This window comes from Eschrichtius robustus, chromosome 20 (genome assembly GCF_028021215.1).
Source record: "Eschrichtius robustus isolate mEscRob2 chromosome 20, mEscRob2.pri, whole genome shotgun sequence".
Classification (NCBI taxonomy): domain Eukaryota; kingdom Metazoa; phylum Chordata; class Mammalia; order Artiodactyla; family Eschrichtiidae; genus Eschrichtius; species Eschrichtius robustus.
The window spans coordinates 49387024-49408065 of NC_090843.1; the positions used below are offsets into that span (position 1 = coordinate 49387024).

Consider the following 21042-nt stretch of genomic DNA (forward strand, 5'->3'; position numbering starts at 1 on the left):
GCCAAAAGCTGCTTACACTACCGCTCAAAGTTCATCCCTCCCTCCCCGGGCGTATGGCTTGCATTCTCCAGCCCCTTTGGCGGCCACTGGGGAGCCAGCCCCCTTACCCTGGGATGTGGTCCGGGAGGGGTCAACTTCACTTGTGAGACAGCCATGGCTGAGGCAGAGCAAGCAGCCAGGAGTCTGGCGGACAGAGCAGCTGTAGAGGCCACACAAGACCCACATCCCAGTAAAATGGGGATAACAGTACCTCCCCTAGGGTTGCTGAGAGGACTTGAGATAATGCATGTAAAGCACTTACTAGTGTCTGGCCCCCAGGAGGGGAGCTGGACTGATGGTTGATTTTGCCTGGGGGGGGGGTCCTTGAGGGGAGCTTCACTGAAGGGGTGTGGTCCTGGCTGAGCTGTATTAGCCAGGACTCCTTCCGTGGCAAGCTGGCTCAAATGAAGCAAAGGATGTACTGGACCACAGAACTGTGGGACCCAGAGGTGCCTCTGGCTTCAGCACATTTGGACCCAGGGGTGACTCTGAGTCCCAAGGGAAATGACCCACATTGACCCACAACATGAGCATCAGGGAAACGCTCTCCTTGACCTCCAGGGACCTGACCAGAGAGAAGACTGAATGAATCTCTAGAACAAAGGCAGGTCAGTGGTTGCTTGTGGTCAGAAGAACTGACCATAAAGGGGAATGAGGGTACTTGAAATGTTCTACAGCTCGACTGTGGTGGTAGTTACAAGGGTGTACACATTTGAAAAAACTTATGAATTAGACACTTAAAGTGGGTGGGTACCTCAAAGTTGATTTCTTAAGTGAGACCAAAGAAAAACATAACTTTATTAGGACCCTTTCTATGACAGAAATCCGACTCAGGATAGTTTTAGAAAAAAAGAAATGCATTCATTGGCTCATATAATCAGGTTAGTCCAGAGGTGTGGTTAGCTTCAGGCATGGCTGGATCCAGGGGCTTACTGAGGTCTGGGGACAGCATACTTTCTCTACCACTTGGCTTCGTCCTCGAGTGGAGAGCAGGAGTTCCATCAACCTGGCAACTCCCATGAAAAGTGAATGCCTCTTTTCCCATAGTTGCTGCAAAAGTCCCAAGAGGGAGTCTCAGTGTCCAGCTTGGGACACATGCCTGCCTCTAAAGCCAGTGGATGGGGAGTGGCCCCATGTGAATCCCAGGAGGTGGGGAGAAGTCATCCCCTGAAGGAAAAAAGAGGAAAGGGCTGTGGACCTTGGGTCGGGAAAGCCGACAGATGGTCATCACATCTCTCCGTACCCAGGGGGCGGTGTTATCACCCATTCCTACCTCCAGACATCTCTGCAGAGGCCAGGCCATCAGGGACAGGCCCCAAACTCATTCAAGACCCAAGTCTGCTTTTCTGCGATGTCACAGGCTCTGTGTTGGTTAGATACAATAGTCAAAACCGAAAGCGAGCACTAATCTCTTCCCCACCAGCCAAGGCAAACAGAAAGCCCTTCCGGCCTGTGCTGGGCTGTCTGTCTGCACCCCAAGGAGGCTGGCGGAGGAGGGAGGAGCTCTGGCCCAGAGGGAACTCCTTGGAGCTGATGGCATCCGGACTTGTAAGATGAACCCCAAGGAGGGGAAGGATGACTCCCTGGGCCTCAGGGGAGGCCAGACCAGAGAGGCACACAGGGCAAAGGGGCAAGGAGGACAGCTTCTCAGTCCAGAACCACCATCCTAACAGGGCCTGGCCAGGGCAGGAAGGCCAGAGAGAGGACTGAAGAAAAGGTCATCTTTGTAGAGATCACGGACAGAAGACACTATCCAACGCCTGGAGACCTACACTCACTTCCTGAGCAGTACACTGCAACCAGCAAGAAACGAGCATGTTCTCCACGCCACACACCTCCCCGAGTTCTCTGATGAAGTGTCCTCCTGGAAGGGGAGAGACAGGGAGCCACAACATCCTACCTGTTCAGAATATGCCTAGAAAGTGGACATACTCCTACAGGGCACTATTATGTCCATTAAACCAACAAGGCAACAGGCTTGGAGGGGAGGGGGCTTTACCCAAGGCCCCGGCTAAGTGGCTGCCCCTGACCTGGCTCCTGGGCAAACGCCCACCAACTCCAGGAGCTCGAAGCTCTGCCCTCATCCTGGCTGCTCTAGGCTTTCAGTTGAGCTGAGGTTATTTCTGACCCAGGTAGTAAGCAAGGTAGCTTAGGGCCGCCTCCCCGCCCAGCTCCCCAAAGAATATGGGCAAGAGAAGCCTGAGCCTAGGGCCCTCACCCCATCTCCCACCAAGCTGCCAGCTGAGTCTGCCTGCCCAACCGTCCTGTCTTCTGCGAAGCAGGTTAAATGGATGTCATTGCCAAGAGCGTGTACTCTGCCGCAAAGAGCTGGTGGGGAGCAGGGCGAGAGCCCAGGCCCAGCAAGGGAAGGTGGTGTGGACAAAGCTCAGGCCCTCCCTGCCAAAGGAAGCCCGTGGGCCAGGCCCAGAGCTGCTGGGCCCTGGGAGAGGGGCGTTCTCAGCTCCCAGCTCCTGTCTCTGCTGTTATGTCCAGGCCCTCCAGCCCTGCAGACCGGCCCAGGAACAGTGACACTTCCTAGAGCCAACAGTATGCCTGCCCGCTAGTTCCCTGCCCTGGCAGCCTGCCCAGGCCCTGGGAGTCCAGCTCTGCAGGAATGAGGGAGGCACCCCCAGCAGGGGTCCTGACCCTGAGGGCCGCCAGCTCGGAGCAGGGCCCTGACGAGCAAAGCCCCATGCGGGCTGTGCTGCTTCCTGGATAGCTCTGTCCAGGCAAGGAGCAGGGACCGCTAGGCCTGTGCCACCCACCAGCTGTGTGACCTGAGCCACACCTCTTGCATGTTCTGCAAAAGGAGCTAAACCCTGCCCTGCCCAGAGCTGGGATCCTTGGCACAGCAGGCTGATGGGGGCGGGCCGTGGGTCCGGGCTGGCCATGTACATAGTCAGCATCAGGGAGACGAAGGGACGATCATCCAGCCTCCCTGTGGGACAGATACCTCCTCTGTGAGACAGGGGCACCCACCCACCCAGCTCAGGACACTGTGATGACCATATCTTGTTATAACTAAAGATGCTAATTATAAATGGCAATTTTAGAAAAAGCACTAGCCTTGGGAGTCAGAAGCTGCAGATCTACACCCCAGCTCTGCTGCATCCTAGACGTGTGTCCTTCAGGAAGTCTCCTGATCTCCTTAGCCTCGGTCCTCCGTCTGTAAAATGAGGATCAAAAGGTGACTGAGCGGTAGAGAACATAATGGAAGTGAGAGTCTGCCAGCTGCAAACGGTCCCATCTCCGCCATCAGGCTCTGAAGGCAGAGCTGGAGGAACTCTCTTCCGTCACTAACTTGTGGGTGTGGACCTGGACAGTTCTCTGGCCACTTAACAGAATCACCTGAGGAACAGAAGAAAAACAAAGGTACCAAGGCCTGGGTCGCAACCCACACCCAGCAATTCAGAGCCCATTGCTCCTGGGGGGGGCGGGGTGGCACTGAAATTTTTTTTTATAAGTTTATTTATTTTTATTTATTTATGGCTGTGTTGGGTCTTCGTTGCTGCGCGCGGGTTTTCTCTAGTTGCAGCGAGCGGGGGCTACTCATCGTTGTGGTGCTCGGGCTTCTCATTGCGGTGGCTTCTCTTGCTGTGGAGCACGGGCTCTAGGCGCATGGGCTTAGTTGCTCCATGGCATGTGGGATTTTCCCAGACCAGGGCTCGAATCCGTGTCCCCTGCATTGGCAGGCGGATTCTTAACCACTGCGCCACCAGGGAAGTCCTGAAATTTTTTTTTAACGTTTAAGCGATTCTCCCGTGTGCCCAGAGTCAGGAAGCAAAGCAGCAGCCCGCTTAGAACGCAATCAGGGCACAGCCCACATTTCGGTTTGTGTTGCTGCTGTTTGGCCGAGCAGCTTGTGGGATCTTATTTCCCTGACCAGGGACTGAACCCGTGCACCCTGCAGAGGAAGCGGGGAGTCCTAACCCCGGCACCGGCCAGGGAAGTCCCAGAGCCCACATTTCTAGCACCCTCCCCAGCAACTTCACCAGTCTCGGTTTAGAGACCCAGTGCTGCCCCGGCACCTCCCAACGAGCTTGCTAGCTGGAGGTAAGTTTTGGCGCACCCTGGCCCACTTGGCAAAAAGAAAATCAGAGCCTTTCTGCCTCCCAAGGGCCCAGGGCCATCGCTCAGATGGGTTACGAGCTTCACCACTTTTGGAAGCCCCAATCCTGCTAACTGGGTGAGGGTATACATGCAAAGAGAAAAAAAATGCTGGAAGGATCTATTTCATTAGCAGACATGATCTCTAGGTATGGGTATCTATAAACGTTCTTCATCCTTCTGGATTTTTGAAATGCTCTCCAGTAATCAGTTTTATTTCTTTTTTTTTTTTTTTTTTTAGTTTTATTTTTTTTTTTTTTAGTTTTATTTCTTACGCATTATCTTTTTTTGCAGATGTTTTGGGGTAAAGAATGAGGAACCCACTCAGGAACAAGGAGGTCTGTGGGGATGGAAGAGCAGGGCAGATGGGCCTCAGGGAGGGACAGCTGATTTCGAGGTTAGCAAATGCTTAGCTGTGAGAGGGGATGGGATATGCTCTATCGCCCGGGTGTCCACTGTGGGATGTGAGCAGCTCATTTCACGAGAGCCCCGCCCACGTTTTACCAAGAAGGAATAAACATCACTCCCCCTGCCCTCATCCCCCCTATCCCGTATTGACCTTTACCTTGGAGCCGTCCCTTCCCCTGGGCAGAATAATGCTGAGCAAACTCAGCCCCTTAAAAACTGGCTCTGGGAGCTGGGATGGCGGCACAGTGGGGACCGCAGGGGGCTCGGCTGGCCAAGGAGGAGGATTGTGGCCGTCAGGGTCCCACAAACACCCATCTTCTCGCGCGACAAGAGCTTTTGCGTTGGCACCTGGGGGGAAACCTGAGAAATACCTCGAGGATGAACTTCCTCCGCTGACTGGGAGGCGGACAGGACCCAGGGTGGACCACGGGAGCAGGTACAGTCCTGCTTACTGCCTGTCCAGCTCCCCGTCCGCCCATCCACAGGCTGGCCACCTGCCCAGCCTCTGCCAGAGAGGACGATGTTGTGGGATCTGGTGACATGTGGGATGGTGGTGTTAAGGGGGGGCGTGTCACCAACTGGTATTTCTGCTTGACAGTCCCCCGGGACCCCCACCTCCACCCATAAAAGCCTTGGCTCAGCAGAAGTATCTGTGGGTGGGGCACCTGCTGAGCATGGTGGAAACCCAGGAGGTGAGAGACGGGTAGAGACCACCTGGGCGAGAGAAAGCAGGCTCTAGGGTCACAGCTGGGGGGGAAGACCTCAATCCACTGCAGGCGGCTATACAAACCGGCCAGCTCACTGGGTCTCAGCGCATGGACCGAGGCTCCTTCCGTTTTAAAACCCAGTGGCCCCTAAACAGTGCCAGCTTCTCAGGACAGGAAGGGCATCCCGGCCAGCCCAGCACACAACTGCCCCCGAAGCTACCCTTCCTCGGGCTGGACATGTGCAGCTGGGCTCTACGGAACCCTCCCCGCACGCAAACCGGGGAGACCCTGCATTCTCCTGGGCTCCGATCTGCACGGGAATGTCTCGAGGCCCGGCCCTCTCCAAAGAAGAAATTATAACAGTACACGCAAATCAATGCACCGACCAACAACATGTTTTAGTAATCAGTCAGTTCCCCTTCACTCTCATTTCAGGACGACGGGGGAGGACATGCCCGTCGAACCCCAGGTAGCCCTTCCCACCCCAGAGCAGCCGGGTGGGCTGGGGCCGCTGCCTGCTGCACACTGCAAGAACAATAAGGATTTTTAGGGGCATTATGACTGAGTCAGAAAACACAGCTGCCCCTGAAAGTCCCTCATTTTTCTTGCTGTCCTTGAGCACTCTCCAGGTGAGTAAGGAGTCGACCGGCTGGCCCAGGTGAGCCGCGGAGGAGATGGTGGCCCACGGGAAGCTCTGTGGCAGGTGGGGTAGCTGCGGGGTCTCCACGGTGGCATGATTCTCTCCAATGCTCGGCCTGGACTGTGGCCGCTTCACTGCCCCCCACCCCCACCCCCCCGCCCCGTACCCCGAGGCACGCCCAGGAGTGACCAGCCTCTGTTCAAACTCAGAACCCAGTGCCTTCTGCCCGCAGGGAGCCGGGGGCTAGAATCCTGGTGGAATCCCAAGTGGCGAGGGGCCCCAAGAACTAGGCAAAGCAGGAAGACCCGGAGGAAGGGCCATCTGGCCCTCGTCTTCACATGCGGGGCGTGGACCCGTCTTGCGGGTACTGAGCTCGAGAGGCTGAGTGACGGTCACAGGCCTGTCGTGACGCAGGAATAGTAGAGACTCCCCACCCACTGCCCGAAAACAGCCTGTCATGGGCAAAGAGCAGTGCAGGCTTCTGGTTTGTCCCGATGGCGTTCAGGTTCAAATCAGCGAGCTGCCCGCTCTGCTGGAAGAGACTGGGGGTAGGGTGAGGGGAGGGCCAGAAAGCGGCCAACGAGAAAAAACAGGAGGGGCCGGTGGCTGATTTTTTTTCTTACAGGAGGAAGAAAGGGGCTCTGGAATCAGAGCTTGGTTTAAGGGCCTCCTTTATGAGGGACCCTTGTGCCCCCAGACTCAGGTGAGCTTCCAGGGCGGCAGAGGCTCAGCTCCGAGCATCAGGGCCCCCGACCAGGAAGGCCCCAGCAGGCCCCTCCCACAGACCCTGGGCCTCTGACTCCTCGGAATGCCACCCATCAGCCGGTAACCCGTCCCCTGAAGCCAGGCCATCCCAGCCAGGGCCCCAGCTCAGCTGGAATCTGCCCAGCTGGCTGCTGGGAGCCTGCCCCACCCAGCCTGCCACTGCACCCACTCAGGGAGGGGCCTGGGCACCAGTCCTGCCGTGTGTGCAGGACATGTGGCCTCTCAGAACAAGGGGGACCCCGCTGCGGTGAAAAGCGCATCCCACAGAAGACAGACCTGGTGCCATTACCTGCTTACTTGCTGTGTGACGGTGTCTAAGTTACTTTACTTCTCTGTGCCTCCGCTTGCACATCAGTAAATAGGAATAAGCAGCCCCCTTTGCAGGGCGACGTGAGGACTGAAGGAAGCATACAGAGCGGCTTGGTTGGCTCCCAACAAAAATGTCTTCCCCTCTCCAAGCAGTTTCCCCCTTGCCCTCAGACCCCAAGAGCTGGGCCAGGCTCCCTGGGAGTCTCCAAGGACTCAGACCATGGAGAATTCTTCCTTCTCAGAGGGCAACTGGGACAGGTGTGAGGGCACAGGCCTTGCTGCTCCCTGGGCACTAACGCTGCACCCTCTCCCCACACCCCGGGGTCCTGCCTTGTTCAGACAAAAAGCACGTGTTCCCAGAACCCCGGCTGCCCGACTACAGCCTCAGCCCCCTCAAAGCTATGTTACAGCAGCTGTCATCTTGCTGCAAACCTTCTGCCCTAACCAAGACCATGGCCGTATACTCCACCAGCAAAACCCAACTGTCCCCACACACTACGAGCTGAGCCATCTGAACCATTCAGCACCATGACCGCATCCTAAGAAGCCCCAGCCCTGGTCTGCACAGCCTCTGCATGAGCGTGTCTTGCTGCCTGGGGTGCCCCAGCCCCAATGCAGTGGAACAGAGGAGGAGGGTGAGACCCAGTTCACCACTGACTAGCCGAGAACCTTGGGCAAGCTCCTTAACCCCTCTGTGCTCCAAGATCATGGGGCTGCTGGGAGGATTAAATGAGTCCATTCCTGGATAAAGAAGATGTGGTACATATATACAATGGAATATTACTCAGCCATAAAAAGGAACAAAATTGGGTCATTTGTAGAGACGTGGATGGACCTAGAGTCTGTCATACAAAGCGAAGTAAGTCAGAAACAGAAAAACAAGTATCGTATATTAACGCATATATGTGGAATCTAGAAAAATGGTACAGATGACTTATTTGCAAAGCAGAAATAGAGACACAGACGTAGAGAACAAATGTATGGATACCCGGGCGGCGGGGGGGGGGAGGAATTGGGGGATTGGGATTGACATATATACACTACTACGTATAAAACAGATAACTAATGAGAACCTACTGTATAGCACAGGGAACTCTACTCAATGCTCTGTGGTGACCTAAATGGGAAGGAAATCCAAAAAAGAGGGGACATACGGAAAAATAAATGAGTCCATTCCTATAAAGGCTTAGAGCTGTGCCTGGCACCAAGCATTCAATCAGAGTTAGCGATCATTATTACTTTGCCCTGCTTTGTGTTTCAAGACTCAGCTCACCTTTTCTGGGTGACCCTTCCTGACCACAGCCCCTCCCTGGGTTAGAGCCCCTTCTTTCTCCCTGCTCCCCCTGACTCCACACATCACGCTGCTTTACCTACTGGCCACCGGCGGCACGGCCCTGGAACCACCACCATCACAATCACACGCACTTATTAACAACGCTGACCCCAGGACCCCTAGGTCAACCGAGGGGCCCTGGAGTTGTCTGCGCTGCTAACAGGCTCCCTGTGTGGTTCACAAGGACGCCCAAGTATGAGAAGCACTGCTCTGGGCCTTCTTACCACCATGGTACAGGCAGTGCCTGGCCCTGGAGCTCAATAACGAGATGAGGTCAGGAAGGCTGCCCCGGGCAGTGGCCAGAGGATCCCCCATGCTGTGCCAGGTGTGCGACGGGGACCCACCTGAGCCTGGCTCTGACAGCAGAGCTAACCAACACCAAACAAACACACCAGCCCCTAGAGCCATTCCTCGGGGCCTCCCTAAGCCCTCGCCCTGTGCTGAACACACACTGATGACATTGCTGGGGGGCTGAAAAGCCATCGAGTCTTCCAAGGGAGCTGCAGAGCAAGGAGGCTCCACTCCAAACTCAGAGTCCCTAAAATAGCCGGCAACCCACAAAACCACGCTGGAAGGAAGAGAAAGGCCAACGACCAGAGACGTCAGCCCTTGTTCGGAGTTTGCTTAAGAAAGAAAACCGTACAGCGGTTCCACCCGGACTAGGGAAGGAGGTGGTTGAGCAGAGGGCAGCAGTCCCAGAATGTCCTGGGGGCACCCCTCCTGCAGAGAAGCAGCTGGACACAGCCAGGGCCTGCAGCAGGGGCTGGCCTGGGGGCCTGGAGACGCCGGGCTTAGGGACGCCGGTGCTCCCAGCGCTCAGGGGCGTGTGCTCTGCAAGGTGCTGCCCTCCTTCCAGCCACCCCACCGTGGGGTGGAGCCAGAGGGCTCGGCTGGATTTGCACCTCCACCGCAGTGGAAAGCCTTCTTGGACTCGGCTGGCCTCATCCACCCTTGATGGCCGCTCCAGGGCTGGGATGAACACGGCCAGGAGACCTGAAACTCATCCATCAGAGCCCCTGGGTTTACGTTCACCCATGTCCCTCTGCCAGAAATTCTTTGGCTGAGAACACCTCCTAAACGCTCACGCTCACCCCCCTCAGCTCCCGCCACGCCCCACAAACTCCAGCCCTGCCTGGCCCGATGCTGACAGCCAGCCTGCCCCGAGGTTGGCTCAGCCCCCAAAAAACTCCTCAGTGGGTAAAGGCCCGAGCGATGTGCCTTCGGCGAGGCTAGACCGGAGCCCAAACGCATTCGTCCACACAAACACCCACTCCCACGAACCAGGCCGGTCCAGGGAGGGCAGCGCCTCCCTCTCGGCCATGTGTCCAGAACATGGGAGGAGCCGATGCCAGGGGTGGGCGCTGCCTTTATCTCTTTGGTAAAGAGACTCCACTGGGGCAGGGAAACAAGCAGACCAGGCCTGCAGACAGCAGGGCTAACAGAATGGGGAAGGGTCTACATTTAGGATGCGTTTATCTTCCTCATAGGAGTCAGCCAACTGTGGGCCCACAGGCCAGACCCACCCACCCACCATCCTTACAGTTTTATCAGAACACAGGTACTCACCCATTTACGTATTATCTGTGGCTGCTTTCACACTCCGACAGCAGAGCAGAAGAGTTGCAACATAGGCCCCACGGCCCTCAAAGGCTAAAATATTCACTCTTTGGCCTTCACGGACAAAGCTGGCTGACCCTTGCTTCTGATCAGTATTCACTCAGCACCTAGGAGGCACCAGGCACCCAGCTGGGTACCGAGGATACCACAGTGAGCAAAACTTGGTGAGCCTTCATGGAGCTTAAGGCCTGGGGAGAGAAGGGCTCTGCAGGCCATGGGGCCCGCCGTCTCGGTTAGCTGACGCTCCTAATCCGGGGCTGCAACCTCTTATACCCCAAACCTTCAGGCCCTACCTGGTTCAGAATTTTTCAGGTAACGTGGTGCACAGGCCACATACTATGCCATAGGGCGGCCCCCAGAATCACACACAGTAATGTCTCTGCAGTGAAAGCCATGAAGATTCACACCCCACAAGAGAAACATAGACTCTAATAGTCTCAAGTCAGCTCGGGTCAGGATTCCCAGGAAATTCATTATAAACACAGCTTTTGGTTTTCAGAGTTTTCTCGAGTTCAGAATTTTGGATAAAGGACTGCGGGCTTGGGACTTCCCTGGTGGTCCAGTGGGTAAGACTCCACGCTCCCAGTGCAGGGGGCTCGGGTTCGATCCCTGGTCAGGGAACTAGATCCCGCATGCCTGCCGCAACTAAGACCCAGTGCAGCAATCAATCAATCAATCAATCAATGAATAAAATGATCATGGGCTTGCACCGGCAACTGTTACAAAGTGCAAACACTGGGTCCTGACTTCACTTCTTGGTCTTGGTTGGAGGTCCCTACTCCTGGGGGGGCTACCGACCCCCCAGGCCACCAGGCACAGAAACCACACACAAGGCACACAGAAAATACGAACTGAATGAACTCAGATCACCAGAACTTTTTCTCCAAAGAACAGCTACTAACATAACTGCTGAAAAATGTAGGAAAAAAAAAAGTAGTATTTAAACCCAAACTTCATCTGCCTGCTCCCCTGGCAGGAGCAGAGAGAGGCTGACATAAATGAGTAACTTTTCCAACTCCATCTACTTGGGACAAGGAAAATAAAACTCTTTTCTTGTCACTGTTGCTGCCTGATGGGCAGGCACGTTAGGTGTTTTGGGGGGAGCAGGTGAGTGGGTGGTAGCCAAAACTGAAAACCAGTGATTTTTTCCCCTGGTGTACCTCCCTGTGGCCAAAGTTTCATTGGAAATCTAAAATAACTGATCCCATCACAAATTCCTAACAGCTAAGTAGAAAAATGTACTAATTAGAGAATCTGGTTTCAGGTGTTCTATTTGTATTCCTTTTGGGGGTGGGGGGAACCGAAAAACAATTTTATTATAAATATGTAACAATAGCACTTTTTCCACAAAGTCTAAAGTATAAGATTGAAAAACTACAGACCTCACACCTTGATAGTAGTGACACTGAACTACAGACCTCACACCTTGATAGTAGTGACACTGAAAGAATATTCTAATATGCAATATCTATAAATAGACGAACCAGTTCTTCTGCATTAAAGGATGATATCTGAAAAGATATTTATTTCAGCAAGAACTTTCATTAGATGCCCCGGAATTACATGGATTTTTCCTTTTTAATGCAACACAGTTTTAATGAAAGGTCCTACCCTATTTCTTAATAGAGCACACCTACGAATGGACTCTCAGAAATTTCCTCATCGCCTAAGATTTCTAAACCGCGAATTGGGAAAGAAGTTCTGGACACCACTGGTGATCTCTACCAACACCCCGGCCCTGGGCAGATTTCTAGGAGGGATTTTTACTCCGTGAGTGATTGGGAGACGTTCTTAGTGATTGCCTGACACAGGGTCTGGGGTTAGAAGGTAAGAGGGGATGGTTGCATGGGGAGGGGGCCTGCAGGTGAGAGCGCCATCCATATGCAAATGCCTGGAAGATGGTGCCTCCAGGGGCCGTGGGCGGGGCCAAGCAAAGCCTTCCAACAAACCGAAAGCCGCAGGGACCTCCAGGACTATATTTAGTCCGGGCTGACTGCCCCAACAGGGGGGGCTTGGGCGAGGCAGAGGACAGCCACCTGCACACACCAGCGCCTGCAGCCCTGCCATAGAAGTGGAGACGTGCTGGGACACCACGACTCCCGGTGCAGAGGCCACAGGCATCCTCTCTGGCATTTCCTTCAGCCCTCTGCCGGGCACGTGCCACCCATCTGACTGCCAGATATGGTCAGCGACAAGGGAGGGACCATGCTGGGCACGCAGGGCTGCGGCCACACTGGCCAGGCGAGTTAGTTTCACTTTCTGTTGTTTTTTTTTTTCCCTGGGTCGCTTCTCACCCTGATGGGAGAAAATGTCCTTGAAATGCCAAGCGACAAAAATCCTCAAAAATGTTCCTTGTTGTTGTCTTCCCCCCCCCCCCCACCGCCCCGAGGACACACTGTTTCCCTCTGAAGACTGGGTAACAGCCTTTGGTGAAAACCCCAACTATGTAACTTCAGTCCCCGGCGCTGCTGAGCCCTAATATGATTACACATCTAAAATGCAATAAATGGGGCAAAGTGGTATTATTTTTCTGGGAAAAACCAACATCATAAAAGGGTCTTTATTGAATCAAGGGCCCATGAACTGTTGTTCTCTTGCCTAATTATGGCTCCCAAGTGAACTGGGCTGGGTTTCCAGTGAGGACTCCTCATAGCTCCCTGGCCCAAAGGGCAATGGGATATTTGTCACGACCTGTCTAATTACAACAAAATTCACCGAAAGGACAAAAGGGAGGGTGCCAAGGTAGGCTGGCCGCAGCCCCCCTCCCTCCCCACCTCGGGCTCTGGAAACAGGGGGAGCTGGTTCTCGGGGCCTACTTCTATTTTAAGGAATGCCCCTCGCTGCTCCATCTTCACCCCTTGTGTTCAAAGTCAGGATCCTGGACCCTGCCCATTTCCACTGTCAAGGCTTAAGTGGTTTTCCAGCATCCCAACCCTGCCCCCTCTATCCCCAGCTCCACAGAAAAGGCCCATTGTCAAAATGTGATATTTTGCCAGATGTTTTAACAGTCAGCGATTTGGCCAAGGTTCGGATACACCCAGACCTGGGCGACAATGAACGCCTGCTATCACCAGACATGGGAGGAGAGGCAGGGCAGGGGGAGAGTGAGAGAGACGCAGCCCAGGGCGGCGGGAGAACCCTCCACGCTAACCAGCTGGGAGCAAGTGGTCTGGTTGACTTTTCCCAGATATACAGTGGTCTGGCCGGGCAAGTTGGAGACCAACATTTTGCTTATATGCAAGTCCTGTTTCCAAGTACCTGTTTAATCGCCCTCTTGGTTCCAAGAGCAAAGACACATTTTTTTTTTTAACTTTTTTTCTTCCCCCATGTTTTTAAGCTCACCGCAGCAAGCTCCAAAGGAAAGGATTCAAGAGAACGTGATCCCGCCTCTCCCACTAATACGTGATGAAATACACCCACCCCTGGAAGAGTCGGTGACTTCGCCCCACAGCCACCCCTCTTAGGTTGTACTGGGCATACCTCCCCGGAGAAACAGGAACCCCCTCCAGCCCTACTCCGTATTGCTTTTCTTCCAATGTTTTCTCCCCAGATGTTAAGGCAGCAAGCAGGCTCGCCAGGCTCGGGGTGCGCTTCCTTGACCTCACTGGGCTTTCTTCGCTGGCCCCATAGGCCCTGGGGTGAGCTACGGTGTCACTTAAGAATAGCTACCACCTACTCTCCCGCCGTCCCCCCAAACCACCCGGCGTTTCACACCGGCCTTCTCATGTGACCCTTGTATCACACTACACGGTGGGCACATATCATCACAGATGGGGAAGCAGTCTCAAGAAGGCATGTCACGGGTCCAAGGTCACCCAGCTAGTCCACGGGAGAGCCTGCAAAGCCAACGCCCTTTCCCCAGTGCCTGCCTTCAGCCTCCTGGAAAGCCAGGTGCCATCAGCATATAAACAGCAATGCAAGTAACTGGTTTTCAAAAGGGTGCGGGAGGAGGTCTACCTTACAGTGGACACGGAGACAGAGAATTGAAAAACCAGAATTTAAGCCTCAGTCACCAAGAAGCAGCCAGCGTTCTGCCTTGAACCCCACACACCCCAGGGCAGAAATCCAGTTGAGAGGAAGCGCATTTCATGAGAATGAACCACCAAGTCCTCACAGACTGATCCAAATTTCCCAGCTGCACATCTCTGAGTCCTTCCCCCACCCCTCCCGCCCCTCCCAACCCCAGGCCCAGGTCCCAGGCCCGGTGCCCTCCTCTGCGCCTCGCCTCGGGGCTCCGAAACTTAGAAGGATGTTAAGACTACAAGGGGTGTGCACGCTATTTGGTCCAGCCGCCCACTTGACGGAGAAGGGGGCTCTCAGGCCCAGAGTGGCAGAGCTGAGATTAAAATCAGCCGATGGTTTGTCCACACAGCACCTCCTTCCCCAGTCCTCCTGGGCAGCAAACACAAGGGGTCTGGCCACAGGGCAATTTCAAAATTCCCCAGATCGTGCCAGAGGGAGGAGGGAGGGAGCTGCACAGTGGGTGAGAAGTCACCTGCTCTGCGTCCCAGTAAACCCTGCCCACTGCCCCGGGCTCTAACGCACTGAAGAGATTATGGTCCATCTCAACCTCCAGTTCGAAATGCAAAATAAAAACATCACTAAGCCATAAAAAAGTATAAGGAAGTCCAATGAAATCCTGATTTTTATTTCCCATGGTGATTACTCTGCAGATATTACTTTTTGTAATATCAAAGTATTTCCTTCCCCTCCCCCAGCCCTTCAAGTCTGTACCCTGCTTGACTGGTCCCACTAGAGTGCATTTGGCTTGCCAGCTGGGTCAATGAGTGAGCAGGCCAAGAGCAGCTGTGGCAATTCGCCTTCATGGGGACCTTCCATTAAACGTGGAGTCTTGGGACCTTTCAGGCTGGACGCATGGCAGAGCAGACGTGCGAGGCAGCCACTTCTGCGCACCCAGGGTTCCTTGAAGCAACGGGGCTAATCCAGACCCACCCACCTCCTGTTCCACAGCCCGCTGGCTCCTACCCTACCCCGGGAGGCCCTACTGCACCCAGAAGGCCGGGCTTCCCGTTCCTTCGGCCCCAGAGGCAGCTGTGAGAATCTGGGGGAGCCTTTCCCCTCGGAGTCGCAGCCTCAGATATAACAAGAGGACTCACCATACCCTTCATCTGCACTCAGAGCTGGGGTACAAATCGGAGTGGGCAGCAACGGGCCATGCCCATCTTACCCACGGTCGTAACCCCAGCCTGGCCGGGTCCCTGCCACGTGGCTGGTGGACAATAGACTCGGACAGGGGAAGGGGTTCCCAGGCATCATCCCGCTTTAGGATTACAAAGCTTCTGTTCCCAGTGGGTTAAATGACTTGCCCAAGGCCCACCCGCGCTTATTCAAAATAAGAGGGCAGAGGAGATGAGGACAACCAGTTGAAGGTCTACTGGTGTGTGCCAGGCATTGTGCCTGCATTTTTCATTTAAGCCTCACCAAAGCGTTACAAGGGAGGTCTCAGAACCCTTGTCCACAAGGGAAGAAATGCGCAGAGAAGTTACCTGTCAAAGGCCACCCAGCTGGCAAGTGGCAGCTAGGACTCCAACTTGAACACATCTGGACCCCAAAACCGCCTTCATGGCGCTCACACCGGGCTGCTTCAAGAAAAACCCTTCATGGACCCCAGACGGATCCCCTGTTTCTGAGACAACTCTTCCTCGGACTTGTCCCAGATTAGGAGCGCTGTTCTTTTGTGTAAAAGAACTGAGACAGGCCAAATATTTACCATCCCGCGCAGAGCCGCAAACTGGCCTGACAGCAGAATCGCCTCCATGCAGGAGTGAAGGCCAAGCTGTCGCTACAGAAAGTGGGGGACAGAATCCTGACCGTTGCTGAGGGTTCAGACAGCTCGGCTTTGGGCAGAGGAACTGAAGGAGACCTGGGGAGGCAGCTCAGAGGCCGTTCCCCACAACTGCCACCAGAGAAACCCTGGAGGGATTTCTAAGTAGCAGAATTTCCTGAGTTGCTAGGACTTCGGGGTGGAGGGGAGAGGGTCGGCTTCTCCCAGTGCTCCTTTGTCAATGCAAGCATGCTGAACAAGAATTGATCTCTAATCTTTCACAGGTTGGGATATTATTTTTCTAAAAAAAAAAAAGAAAAAAAAAAAAAAGAAAAAAAGCGAAATGAGCAAGGTTAATTATTCACCAGGTTGCAATTTACTTAAGAGTTAAGGGAATGCACGTTTCCTCCCAGTAGGTAGGACTATGAGTCCAGCTGGATTTCACAAGTCTTCCGTGGGTCTCCCTGGGGGTCTGGCTAATATCCTACCCTCCCACCAGCTTCCCACCTTGCATTTAGTTGCTTTCTGAAGATGGCTCCAGGGCAAACAAGTCTGCCGGTCAAGCCACTCCTAGGTACCCAGCTTAGAGGGATGGATTGGGGTTGGGGTGGGGGTGGGGGGGCGGGAGGAGGCATCTGCTTCAGGAACTATGAGAATTCAAAAGGGGGGACGAAATCAAAAAGCTCGCAGCTAAAACACAATTCCTAAATACCACAGCCTAAATCAGCTGCTGGAGGCCAGGCCAGCCCACGGCATAGCTGCCTCGATTACATCCTGCAAAGGAAAAACCTAACCTTTCACTCCCACCCCCACCCAAAGAAATGAAGCCCGGAGGCATTTCCTAAAAATCCCTAAAACCCTGGGCAGCCCCTGAGAACCGGGCACAGCCTGAGGGAAAACTGCCGGCTACCTGGGAAAGGCCAGGGGAAGCCTGGGGCGCTGCCCGGCTCCTTTTCCCTTATTCCCAGTGATTTCTGCCCCTCGTCCCCGTGCGTGTCCCCTCCAGGATGGTTGCAATGCTTTTCCGCATCTCACTGCTCCAGACCAGTCCTGCGGATGTTTTATGACCATGCAATATTCTGGAGATTTCCACTTCATTTAATTTAAGGTACTGATCTGCATGGCCGGGAGAGGCATGGGTTCAAAGGGAGATCTCTGTTTTCCCAACCTGACAGTACTCTGAACGAAGCGTTTTCCTTAATTAGGGCAAAGCCTCCAGTTGAAACTCCCACCAGTCCACTCGGAGACGATTATGCCTCAAAACTGATCAAGATGCCTGTACATTTAGATACTTGGCCAAATAAACACTTCTCTCCCACAATTCTGACGTCTGCACAGTCCACTGGTTAGAGCCAGCAGGACAAAGCTCACACGGAAAAAATGCCGGCCAACTGCAGTTTGGGGCTATGCCCACTCCTGGGCTCACGGGCCCAGCCCTGCCTCGGTGATCCCATAGCCCATGGGGCTCCCCTCTGTTCACGCCCCCTCAGGCCACCAAAACAGGGACACAGACGTGGTAGGTACCCTGTGAGGTCTATCTCTACACGGACCCACAGAAGTTGGAGAAACCTCTAGAAGAAGCTTCCACAAACTTCGAGAGAGGTGGGCCAAACTGGCTGGGCTGGTTTCTCCCTCTCCCTCCTCCCTGCTTCTAGAAAACTCTCCTGTTTTCCAAAGCCAGGAAGAAGGGGGCCCAAAGTGCCCTATTTTGTCAACTGGTCCTTCGCACGGTTCAGGTCACCTCACTGCCAAGACAGCCAAAACACAATACAAACGAACAAAAATAAAAAGTTCCAACGCCAGGCAGACCGGAGGTTTCAGGGGTTAGTGTGGGGTTTTTCTTTTGCAGGAGCAAGGTAGAAGCAAAGTTACTGAATAAATGGTTTAAGAAGGGAATCTCAGCATAAAACATTAAGGGGACTCAGGGTGGGTCAGCATTATGCTGCAAATGTCAGGGAACAAAAGGCTAGCCATTAGGAACACACCCACAAAGATGCATCTTTAAAGAAATGGTGGTGGGGCGCAGGGAGAGGGGCAAAACCTCCACATCTCGGCCCATATTCCCAGGGACAACTCTAGACCTCGGGCGGTCCTCACCACCCCCAAGCTCAAGGCTGCGGCTCCGGAGCGCGCAGCAGGGCAGGGCCTGGTAGACGAATAGGCTCCGCCGATTAGGAAGAGGGGCTCCGTCTCTCCCTTCCCTCCAGGTCGGCCCCGGCGGGGATCCGGCTCCACCCGGAGAAACAAGAACCGCACGCAGTGACCAACTCGAATTTCCGAGTGCGTTCCCATTGCTCCTGCCAAGCCCAGGGATCCCTCGAACCTCCGCACAGAATCCGCGGCGAGCGTGCCTTGCCACCGCACCTCTCCAGTGTGGACCCCGAGAGGTGCGGCCCGGCCGGGGTCCCTGACCCGCCTAGGCGCCGAGCTCTCGCCCGCCCGGGAGAAAACGGTGAAGGGCGAGGAGGAGCCGTCGGTCCCGGGGGCCGAGAACTGGGACTTTGTAGGCCAGTTGAACCGACACCCTCATCTCGCCCGCAAAGACCCAGCTCTCAGCTCCCGCGCGTCTCGGATTCGGGCTGCGCCCCCGACGGGCTTGCTGGAACTGGATCCGGCTACCCGCTTTCCAGGCGCTCTGCTCGCCCGAGATTCTGGGTTTTCCCCAAGCGGCGTCCCCCAAAGGCGGCATCCTGCTCGCCCGACCTCGACCCGAGGGCTCCGAGACAAGCCCCCGAAGGGTTACACGACACCTAGCGCGCGGCGGCGTCCGGGCCGCCGGGGTGCAGGCCGAGACACTGAGCTGGGGTGGGGGAGGCACGAGAACCTAGCCTTCCCCCCATCCTCCACCCCCGGTCGAGCGCAAGAGTTACACGCCGAGAAACTTCGCCGCGATCCCACGCCGCGCCCGCGAGGCCCAACTCCGCGCCGCCTGGGTTACCTGCGCTCAGATCCGCCGGGCGCAGGGCCGGCCGGGCCGCTCGCACCACAGGCCTCGCCCTCCCGCGCCGCCGAGCCCGCGCCCCGGCCGGGGGTCGTGGGGAGCAGCCGCCAGCCGAACCAGGCGCCCCGACGTCCCGGGCGCCCCGCGTGCGCCGGGCCAGGGGCCGGGGCCTCGCTCAACCCGCCCGGGACCTGGGGGCCGCTGCCGCCACCTCCCCGAGGAGCGCGGGCCGGGCGCCGCGTGGAGAGAAGTGAGGCGGCGAGACCCCTCGAAAGTTAGGGGAGTTCCTCCCGCTCGCGGCGCAGCCCGAGCTGGCTCCACGTGCTGGTGACACATCAGGAAGGCTGCGCGCCCCACAGCTCCCAGCGGGCGGACGCGCCCAGCGCCCGCCCGCACCGCCTCCCGGAGCCGGGCGGACGCGCCCCGCCCCGGCCCGCCCTCCGCCCGCCCCTCGGCGCCCCCGCCCCCGCCCCGGGCCGCGGAGCCCTCTCCAGCCTGCGGCACCCGCGGGAGGACACCCGGGCGCGGTGGGGGCCGCAGCGGCGCCCCTTTCCCTGGCCGTCCGAGCTGCCCTGGGGATCGAATCCGGCCGCGGGCTGCCAGACTCGACAGTCTCAAGTACCTTCCTCCCAGTCACGCAGCCCTTCCCGCCCCCGAGCTCCAGTAATTTTCCCTTTTCCTCCTCTGACCGGTCGGAGCCGCAGCCAGCGCTTCCTCCCGCGAAGGCCGGCGCCGAGAGCCCCCTGCCGGCCGCTCTGCTCCCGGGCCGCGTCGCCGGCCCGGCCGAGCGCGCCTGCGGCCGGCCTCAACCTCCCCACCTGGAACCTGGGGCCGGCCAGGCCCTTGTCGTTGGCAAACCAACGAGAAAATAAATGTAAGGCGCCAAGCGGAGGGCCGTGCAGCACGCTTTTTGAAATGTTAATTTTGTGTTTTCCTCTCCCCCCTTCCAGTTGTCTGCTTACCCACTTCTCTCTTCCTGGCTGCGCTTTCTGAAAACCCGAGTTCCTTTAGGGGGACTGCAGGGAGGAAGGATGGTACAGAAAAGCTTCGAGGCCGAGGGAGAACTTTCCCAAGATTGGAGAGGGATCCGAGTTCGGTGGAATCCCCTCTGGTGGGGACCTGGTGCCTCACTCTCTCTCTCTCTCTCTCTGGAGACGCCGGGACGGGGGGAGTAACCACATGCCTCATCTTGAGACCAGTCTGGGGCATCCATAGGCCAGGATCCCCATCCTCAAGATGGCCAGGACTCCAGGGACCATGGCAGAGGGAGGGATGGGTAAACGCAAATAATGACTGAGATGGAGTTGCCCCTGCCTCTCTTAGGATGGAGCCTTGGAGTCAGGTTTAATTTAAATAATGAGACATACCTGCTTGTGGCCACGCATAGGTATTGGTTATGTTCCTGTCTTCTGTTTCCTGGCCTCACCAATGCAAATCGTGCCTTAAGACTTCACTGTGGTGAGGGCTGAGTGGTTTATCTGTTCAGTTTGCCAGCTGGCCCCACACCCCACATGGCGACCCCAGGGCAGGGCAGACAGATGTGCAGGAGCAGGTGCTCCCAGGAGAGCAGCTCTGGGAGGGATGGAGGGCAGATGGCAGCCAGGCACTGCAGAGGTGCCCAGCGCTGGGGCAGGGCGGGCCTCTGGCCCCAAGCCTCTGTAATCCCCATTTTGTGGGAGCCCAGGATTAGAAGGGAAGAAAGAGGAAGATGCCCTGACTTTGCTGGTGATGCTGCCGGTGCTGGCAGGGGTCTGGGGTTCGTGCTCTGCTTTCTCTTCCCCTTTTATTGCTGTCTCTAAATCTGACAAACCCTTTGGATCTCTGAGACTTGAGGAGCCTGGAGGAGCCGGTGTCCTGGGGGGATGAAAGTGCAGGGATGTAATGGGTTTACCCCAGCGCTGATCCCAGAGAAGCCCGCAGAAGATTAAGATTTGCTCCCTGAGCTTGAAATCTCCCTGCTACCCCCTGACCACATCAAAGGACATGGCCGTAGGGGGCACCTAATCCCATCAATGGAATCAAAGCTGGACAAGAAAGGAAATCTGCAAACTTGGTGCAGCGTCAGGACACAGCTCACAAGAGAAAAGATAGATAGACCAGGGCTCTGGCCTCCTCCACCTGGGTTACATCCCAGGAAAGGTCCCGAGCCAGTCCACAAGCAGACAGGGCCTGTTCTTTGCTTCTTGAGGTGGCCGCTGTGGGAAGGTCAACCACAAGAATTCAGAAAACTGGGCAGTGGGGCTGGGCCTGCCTCCGGGGCAGAACGGGACCCTGAAAGGGTTGGGACTCCTCTGTGTCTCACAGTTCTGTTAGCTCCCAGCTTTCAGAAAATGCTTTCACAAAGATGCACCTTACCACCCGTGTTCCCAAAGCGTGGTGCTCATACGTGAG

At 55.9% G+C, this 21042-nt stretch overlaps 1 long non-coding RNA gene across 5 annotated transcripts in view; it reads right to left on the reverse strand.

Annotated features, from left to right (window-relative positions):
- Positions 1-878: 878 nt before the first annotated feature.
- The window catches only part of LOC137754355 (uncharacterized), a 40789-nt gene continuing 20625 nt past the window's right edge, over positions 879-21042 (reverse strand). The window contains exons 1-3 of one of the 5 annotated variants that reach the window (XR_011071823.1): positions 18649-19002; positions 3106-3205; positions 879-1903 (exon numbers count right to left, since the gene is read on the reverse strand). This is a non-coding gene — a long non-coding RNA (uncharacterized lncRNA). Of the gene's footprint in view, positions 3206-9874; positions 12272-18648; positions 19003-21042 lie in introns of those variants that run through there. The other 4 variants (XR_011071826.1, XR_011071822.1, XR_011071825.1 and 1 more) reach the window with 4 other exon arrangements.